Source organism: Triticum dicoccoides, chromosome 6B (assembly GCF_002162155.2).
Source record: "Triticum dicoccoides isolate Atlit2015 ecotype Zavitan chromosome 6B, WEW_v2.0, whole genome shotgun sequence".
In the NCBI taxonomy this organism is placed as follows: domain Eukaryota; kingdom Viridiplantae; phylum Streptophyta; class Magnoliopsida; order Poales; family Poaceae; genus Triticum; species Triticum dicoccoides.
Window position 1 is genome coordinate 363551990 of NC_041391.1, and position 9072 is coordinate 363561061.

A 9072-nucleotide genomic window follows, 5' to 3' on the forward strand; every position below is an offset into this window, starting at 1 on the left:
AGGCTTTTAAGGACCTTCGACAGCTTATAAATAATCTAATAACAGATCTTTTGCGTCTTTCGAGATGCGAAGAGAAGTAAGAAGGTTTACTATTGGGATAACGAAGATATGACCATATTTCAGATCGATTTTCAACAGACGAGATCGGATAGTAGAACAGAGAGAAGGATTTGCTGCTTTCTTAAAATGATAGAGAGTTAGGAGAGGGTCTATGTTAATAGAGCTCTTTAGATAGGGAGAGGAAAGACGTAACTAGACCGCGAAAAGAATAGAATCTTTTACCGCTACATCCGCTGGAGAAGAAAACTCAGCAAAGGAGATTCCTATCCTTTCTCTAGTTGAAGACTAATTTGGATATTCCCGAAGATGCTTGACTTCGAGTTCTTGGAGTGACAGCTTTCTTTGTAAACAAGGGTCCCTTACTCTATTACTTTTCCACTTCATTGATCTGAAAGAAGTGACAGAAGAAAGCTACGTGCATATACCCCTGCCCCGGGGGAATAGGTGCCACCTCAACAGCTATATTCTAAATTGTTAAGCCTCACAACCCTTTCCTTTGTGTCGGACCTTTCCCACTTTCCTTCCTCACTCAAACTTCAAAAAGTCCTTCCATGAATCTAGGGAAGGAAAACCACCTCTGACTTCACCAAGTCTCCCTTTCTTTGGTCGAAGGCTTCAGGTCAAGATCCTTTTTCCTATCTATTGAAGATGCAAAGAGAGATGCTTCTTCCTCTTCAAGTTGGAAGTGAAAGAAGAAATGTGGTAAATAGGAGTTCCATCTACCACGCACTCGCCCCACACTCCAGCTAACTTCAGCATCCATACTCAGCTAGGAGGAAGGTGCCGGGGACACTATGAACACACATGTACTTGGTTGACTTCACGTCCCGTCTCACAACCGGGTAAGATCAAATAAACAAACAGCTTGCTTGCCCAATCCCTATTGAGAGGATTTCTTGAGCTTGAACTTCCTTTTGTAGCTCCGCTCACAAGGACTTCTTTTCATCCGCAATGAAGCTTATACCACCACTTGGTCAGTAAGGCCTGATTCAAAAAAAGATCAATCACCCCCTTCCCTACTTCAATGGAAAAGGGGGAATCGCCCTTTCACAGCCGCCCCTCCACAAAATTTATACCTATCATTTCGCCTAAGATGATCATGAACAAAGACAGAGAATTGCGTAGATAGGAGGAGGAAACGAACCAACCCGAAAAAACAAACAAAAGGGAATGAGAGAAATGATCGGAACGATTGAGGAAAGAAAGAGAATGGCGGCCCCTTTCCTTTCGCCCAGGGGGCATCGTCATCGGGGATAGGCTTCGAGGGTTCTTCCATATCTAGATATAGAGATAGATGATGATAGAGATCTAGATCTTTCTATAGATAGATCCTTTGAGAAATTTCTATTGATCCGCTTTCAAGATCTATGAACAAGAGAGATCCACAAAATCTCCATGTAAAAAAAGAGATGAGTAGATAGGGCTGAGCCGATAGAAGGACTGGGTACGATGATGGGGCGAGAGAGGGAAAAAAACCTTCGGGATGGATCGGGAAAAGTGACCTCCGGCTCAGCCCACGACTTCCTTCCCTTCGCATAGCTCAGGTGACTCCCTTCCCCCTTTTTTCCCAGAATGAATTAGCCCGACACGACGAATCCTACCCTCCTGTCTTTCTTTCTCATTGAATGAACCACTGCCTGGGACGCCCCTATGCCTATGAATTCAATGATTTAAGGGCCCCGGGAGGAAATTTCGGAAAGAAAGCCTACTGGTTGGTCTGGTTGTCCCTCGGCGGTGCCCGGGCGGGCCTCGGTTCAATCTTGCCGATTCTACCTAGACATGGCTCAAAATGAAGGGGTAGGGCCAAGTGTTCTTAAAACAAAACTCGAAGTGCACACTTTGGAGCACGGTATTCCGTTAGGTCCTTTACGGACAACGAAAGCCCCTTTATACTCTACTCTTCGCCTCCTGCTGTTCTGTTCTTTTCTTTTGGATCGGTGGAGCTGAGCTGTGTTCCATTACACTCTGTAGGAAATGCATAGACAGTCCATGCAGCAAACAGAGGCCCTCCGTGCGCTGTACGTACCGCCTACGAATAATAGGTAGCCCCACCCCAGGCAGAGTTTGTGAGCCGTGTAATAGGCGACCATTTCGCGCGGTTCGGGGGGCACTTGAATAAGCCGCTGGCACCCGGCTGCGTCTTTACCCCTATCCAATTTTTGGGCCAATTCCACCTTCATACTACCAAAAAATGAGATTCTTGCCGAATCCGAGTTTGCTGCCCCAACCATTACAGAACTAATACCTATTCTGTTTAGTACTTCAGGTGCTTCTCTAGCGTATAATGTAAATCTCGTAGCAGATCAATTCCAACGAGCCTTTCAAACTAGTACTTTTTGTAACCAACTCTATAGCTTCTTCAATAAACGTTGGTTCTTCGATCAAGTTTTGAATGACTTTCTAGTCAGATCGTTCATGCGTTTCGGATATTCAGTCTCATTCAAAGCTTTAGACAAGGGTGCTATTGAGATATTGGGCCCTTATGGTATCTCGTACACATTCCGACGATTGCCCAAGCTAATAAGTCATCTTCAAAGTGGATCTGTTGTGCGAAGAGTGCTTTATGAACCGTGGCTGCCTACCTGCTTTGGTTGGTGGGGGCGGCTCCTCCGTTGTGGGTAAACGGGAAACCCGACTCTAGAACCCGAGGAAAGGCTGCACAGCTTCTGTAGGGGCGTTAAGACCGGAGCTTTTTGTAGTGCTAGCAGGAATGCAAGTGAATGAATCCAATCCCATCCCCTTTAAAATCGGCGAGGTAATACCTTATTGAAGTAGGGCATGCTACGGCAACACAGGACTGACGGGGTGGGGGCTTGCTGTCTACTTGGCGAGCCTTCACTGCCCCCTTCTGTAACTTCCCTTTTTACGTCCGTCCACGAGGCAGTCAAAAGAAAGAGAGAAAGGGGCGGCTAGAACGCAGGAGTCGTGGCGGTTGTATGCCACAAGGTCCCTATAGACAAGGGGACAAGTGAATCATCGCTTTTGGGCGCAGGCAGCCCTCTACCATCCATCCCATTGCATTCCTCTCATAGAGTACTGTACCGTCTCAGACCAGATACATCTATGGAAAGAAAGGATTTCATAGAAAATCTGCATTTTTCTATTTTTTTATCCCCATGCATTCTGTTATTCCCGTAACTATGGATTGATTGTCCCTACCTAACTAAATGGTAGTGGTCTAGGGAGCGCAATTGCTAGAGCACGGGAGAATGAAGAGCAATGATTTAAGCAAGAGCAGCCGGATGGACTACTATAGTCAGTCTAGTGACTACTATAGTCTTTTCTTTCTTTGTAGTTAAGTAATAATGTTTGGTATAGCAGCCTTTCTGAGCGAGTCTCTGGGATCTCCTGTAAACCCCCATGATGTTGTAAAGGGAGGATATTAGGGGAAGCAGTGACTGGAGATTCCCCTGCAGAGAGCCGGATGAGGGGAGACCCTCACGTCCGGTTCGGACGGCGGGGATATCCCGACCCTACTATCATTATCCCTTTGAATGTTACCTGGTTCAACTCCATTTGTGACCTTTTCTCATATGTGGGACTCTCTATCTTCTTGGGTAGATTCTAGATCATCTTTCATTTTGTTAGTGAGTAGTTTTCTTATTAATAAGTCAAGTCAAGAGTAATAAGAGAACTGTAGGAGCTTGCCAGGACGGCTTGGTAAGCAAGCTACCTGTTATGTAGCCGCCAACTCCCAGTTCTTTCTCTTCTTTCTTTTTGATTTTTTATTCTCATCTTTTTACTAAACGTATAATCTCCTTTCCGGGGAAGGGGTAACATAGACGGAGGCACATGTAGACAGATACAGACTTTTTCAATCTTTTGCCTAAGCGAAGTAGTTGATCCCTCCGAGGTAAGGGCGAATCGAGACCGAAAGCTACTAATAAAATAGCATAATCTGAACACATAGCTGAACACATAGTTTAAGTAGAAACTGTTAAAGCTCCCTGGCCTCAAAACGGCCGGCTTTGGTTCAGCTCTCGGGGCCACCTTACACACTAATAAAATCGTCAGCTTCCTTCCCCACTCATCTCCCTCACTTTAAGACAAAAAATCCAATTCGATTCAAAGAACGGAATCATACCTCCAGCGGGCAAGGTCGGCTCAAGAAATGGAAGTTGTGAGATGGAAAGAAAACCACGAAAAAAGAACTGAATTAGGGATCAATCCATACGCGGCTTGGCTTCTCCCCTTCCCCATAGTAAGCCAGCCAATAGAATAGTACCCTAAGTTAAGAAGTTCTCTTAGCTAGCGCATGTCCATTAATGTGACCACCGCATGCTCCTGCATGAGTTTCATGAATGGTTTGTTTTCGAATCCTATCTCTCTGGGGAAAGGTATCTTTTTTCAATTCGAACAACGGTATCCCTACCTGGCAAACTATCCTCGTTTTCGAAGTCCCTAGTTTTGTCCTCTACTGTAGTATTCTGGTTAGTAAACGGCTTCCTTCATCAGAAATCTAGCCAGTGCTTTCCATCAGGTGTGCAACGAAGGATAGCCTTGCTTTTCTTCTGATTCTGATTCAGTCCAAAGATAGAGACAAAAGAAAAGTAATTATTGAATCAGACTTGGCTTCTTTTTTGGCATGGACAAAGGTTTGGCAATTCCACCATTAGCAAAGGTTTAATTGGTTGATGGTACCCTTGGTGAGAGTAGCTGCTGCTGCTGTGCTACCTCCAACTATGAAGTTCAGCACATGAACAATACAGAGTACTTTGTTTCCAAAAACAATACAGAGAACAAGACCACAATAAAACAATTTAAAAGAACTACTTTTAGGCAGCAGCATCTGGACAACAGGCTTAAAAGCTTCCAGAAAAATGATAGCACAGACAGCCGAAACAATTTTCCTAATATTTCTTTAACTTGACCTTTTTGCAGTACATCTAACAGCATATAGGGGAATGCCTTTTTTATATTACATTTGCACCAAACCAAGCTATTCTTAATACTAATTCCTGTGCATAGATACTTTCCAAAGTGCTGAGAATAGCAACAGAGAGAAAACGCTGCAGAAGATATCACAATTGAATTACTAACCTGGTACTTGTTCATAGATTTTCTAGCATCTTCAATAAGCTTTGATTCTTACTCAAGTAGTTTGGTTTGTAGTGTAGTTTTTTTTCTTGACTCTAGTAGTGTCGTTAGCATGCCTTCCGTTCCTTGCTTGTTTATGCACTTTTGAATTAAAGACGACCTTTCAATTCATTATTGACTGGATAAAGTAGTATTAGTTAATATACACTGATTCAGACAAATCAAAAATAAGAGACAGTCTTTTTCGATATTGTATGCTGGGACAGACCTATAGGTGAGCACAAGCACAGCCAGCCTTCCACCTCTTTATACTTATGCTTAGCAGTGTACCTGGTCTTACTTATTTTTTAGTTTACGCTTATGTCCCAAGCTTGCAAGTCCTAAGAAGAGTATTGTATTGACCTGATTCAAGTTTTTTGCCTACCCGCCGTTATGTCTTAGCTAGGAATGAGCTGTGAACAAAATAGAAATAGTTGTTACTTGAGTCGATAATGACTTTGTGTTGGTTTGCTATTTTCTATAAATTGGACTGGTACCATGTATTGTAACATAAGCTTTTGTATAAGAGCTGAGATGTAGTTAAGATTACACTGGATCCTCTCTCTGTTTTGTTGCTTCCTTCCATTATCTACAACAACTAGTATCAACACTAGGAACCTTCACGGTCAGGGTTGATTTTCTTAGACCACTATGAACACTTGTAATTGGTTCTTTCTACTTCAGGCATGGTTCTCTCTAGTTAGTGGAAGAGTGTACAACATAGGGATTGGTATCAGTCACACATTTAGGAAAGAAAGTGAAAGGGGAGGGCAAGAGCGGTTCGAAGGTCAATGAAATGATAAAAAACCACCAGGTCGAGTTTGCTTCTCCCTTCCTTTTGGTGTTTAGGATGTGAAGTTTATATAAGAAGAGAGGAAAGGGGAACTACACTAAATGGATAATTTTATCCTGGTGATGGGCTATTCCAATGGGCATGCATCTGAGATATGGGCTTTGAGCGTAGGAACGCCCACCTTTACAAGAGCTCAGTTCTAAGATTGTTTGCGCGTAGGCACCACTACCATTCTGTCTTTTCTTGTTATGCATCCGGTCCTAGAAATCTTTTTTTTTTCTGACCGGAGGAAGAGAAATAAAAACGTCACTTCACTCGCCTTGGGGGACCTAATTAGGAGCTGATTGATTTTTTAATAGATATGAAGATGCCTTGAATGAACCCAAGCAAGCCGAAATAGAATACTATAAGTATGAAGTGGACATCTATGGTTTAATTGGAAACATCTCTTTTCTATTTAGATTTTGCAAGTGCCTCCCTTTGTGGCAGAGCGAGCGCCTTGACTAAGATAGATTGACTCTTTCATTCTTTTTTTTATTTTATTCTGGTTCCAATCGTTTGAGGAAAACCCCCTTTGGCATCAATGAAACTCCGTTATATAGGAGTTCAAAAACCTCATTTCGTTTGAGAGATAGTGGAATTTCTTCTTTCAACACGTACATCGACGAGGGTGTCGATGACTTGAGTGAGGAATGGTCATGTGCTAGAGGCCGTACCTTTGGAGTAAGACCTCAACAAGGGGGTGTGCAGTTTAAATGTAAATGATGAGCATGGAGAGGCCAAGGTCATTTGTAATTAGGTGTGGTTGATGCAAGAAGACTGGCGAGCTGTCCATGGTGAGAAAAGTTGTGATGCTACTGCAGGGGGCATCCTGGTGTAGTTGAGGGCACAGAACTTCTGTGCGGGTACAACTGGCACTTAAAAGACCTTCCGTGTAGATGAGTTCTCTTGAGTGAGACTAATCGAGTTACGAAGAAACCTTTGCGATGGTGCTGTGCAGTTGGGTTCTCTATGGAGGAACTTCGTTGTGGGGACCAAGGGGTCTTCTTAAGAAGAGTTGCTTTGATGAAAAGAGTGTAGCCATGATGGCAAGTCAAGGTGGGGCCCTGTGAAGGCAAGCCTTGTGTATGTTGGCGTGATGACGAGAGAAAGGAAATGCCCAGGAACAATAGTTGTCCGTAGCACACCCTGCAATGACATCGACCAGCGGACCAGCCTATCCAATACCCTACGCCATGACCTTAGAAGTTCGTACCCCATGATATTCAATGACACCCGTAGACATTTGATCATTCATACCTCACAGTACGCTTTCTTTCTTTTTTTGGACTTTGAATTCCAAGCGAAGGAAGCTCAGTGAATGATAAACTGGGATTTGATAGCAAGAAGAAAGCAATCATAGTACGCGGCACACACCACTGACGAATGGGATTGACGTCCCAAACCAACACAGGTTCAAGACTAAGTGCAGAACCAAGAATGCCGTGGATAGAAAAGTGAGTGCTTCCTCAAGCTTCATGAAGGAAGGGTCCAAGGATCTAAGCGACAACCTCTACGAAAAGAAAAACCTATATATAGATAGTGGTATGTGTTTGCTGACACTAAATAGACTTGGCTCGGGGCAGAACTAAGTGGCTAGGCTAAGTTCCCTAGTCTTCTATTGGCCTACCCACCCCTACGACATGGAGGCGCTTACCCTTCTCCAACAAGCATTCCACCACGTGGCGATTGATTACCGCTTTCCGTCTCAATCCGTTCCAGACCAAGCCCCTTCTCTGATCGGGGGAAGCCATTCTAAAACATCAGATCTCCCTTTGATGCTGATCAAAAATAAGTTTATCCACCTAGAATATATGATAGGTACCGAAAGATTGGATGTCATTTCTCAACACCAGGCGGGACGAGCAGCCCTATACCACGTGTAGCCACACTCTAGTGTCCTTTTCTACTTAGTTGGACAGATCACTTCATAAAATCGTACAAAAATCAAGAAAGAAAATGGATGCGCTAACGCGCAACGGCTTTCGCTCTAGTTGCTCAAAAAACCGTATAAAAATCAAGCAAGAAAAAGGTTCTGGCAGGCTGCGTGGGACTGTAAATCCTCTTTCGCTAGCTGGGCCCTTTGGACTCGAAATCCAAACGGAGTGAGTGGTTCGATTCCACTCTCAGAGCGAGACTGAACGAAATAAAATGCAAGTGAAACGAGACGAGAATCAAATTGTAGGCTTCTTTCCTAAAAGCGGTGGTTCTCGCCTCCCCGTGCCCAAAGCGGGGTGGGCGACAACGCTGTGGTTCTTTTCTTTATCGATCGGGTAGATCCATATGTTCTGAGGGGGGACAAGGTGTAGCGCAGTCTGATCAGCGCATCTGTCTTGGGTACAGAGGGCCATAGGTTCGAATCCTGTCACCTTGATGTGGTATTCACACAATGGGGCCGAAGTGCAAAGCCCAGCAACCTATCCGTGGTTGGGCAGGCAGGGGTATTAAAAGTGAAACTTGGCTTGCGTGTGCGCGCACACAAAGGAAACTGAGTTGGATTGCAAAGCCTCTCAGACGGAAGGAACCCTTTTTAAAAACCCCTTTCTACAATCTTGAGAAATATCACGCAAGCAACTACACGCTGCAAGTCTTCGGTATTGTTCGCAAGGAATTTGAAAAGATTGACTCCGCTTTTTTTCTTTTCGAGCATGCCAAGCCTCCAGTAGAGTGGAGTTCTGTGCATGAAGTAGGCGGAGTTTACAAACTAGTGAATGGTTAAATGAATAGGCTCGTTTCATCAGGGGTAACCAAGGAGTAAGAATGATTTGATAAAGTAAACATTCCCTTTGAGTGCGGTTCCTTCAGAACAAGCTCTTCCCTTTTCAGATTGCTTCTTTGGGCCACTTGAGCATCGACTGGGCAAGGTTGGATTCCCTCTACTTCGGGTGGCTAGTATTTCTCAACAATGTTTTTTCATTTGATCCAATAGCCCTCCGTTAGATAGGAACAACTTTGCTAAATACTGAGAACTCTCGAATAGAATATGTGAAGGGAAAGATCCTTTACATAAGGAACTATTGATCATAGGCGTACACTCTGAAAAGAATTGAATGAAACTCTCTTGTTTCGTCAACTTTGATATCATTAGCTGTCTCTGTAGCTGG

At 43.9% G+C, this 9072-nt stretch overlaps 1 non-coding gene across 1 annotated transcript; it reads left to right on the forward strand.

The window, feature by feature from the left end:
- The first annotated feature begins 8267 nt into the window (after nt 1–8267).
- On the forward strand, nt 8268–8342 carry TRNAP-UGG. The gene has a single exon. It is a non-coding gene; the product is annotated as a tRNA-Pro (tRNA).
- Nucleotides 8343–9072: the final 730 nt, after the last annotated feature.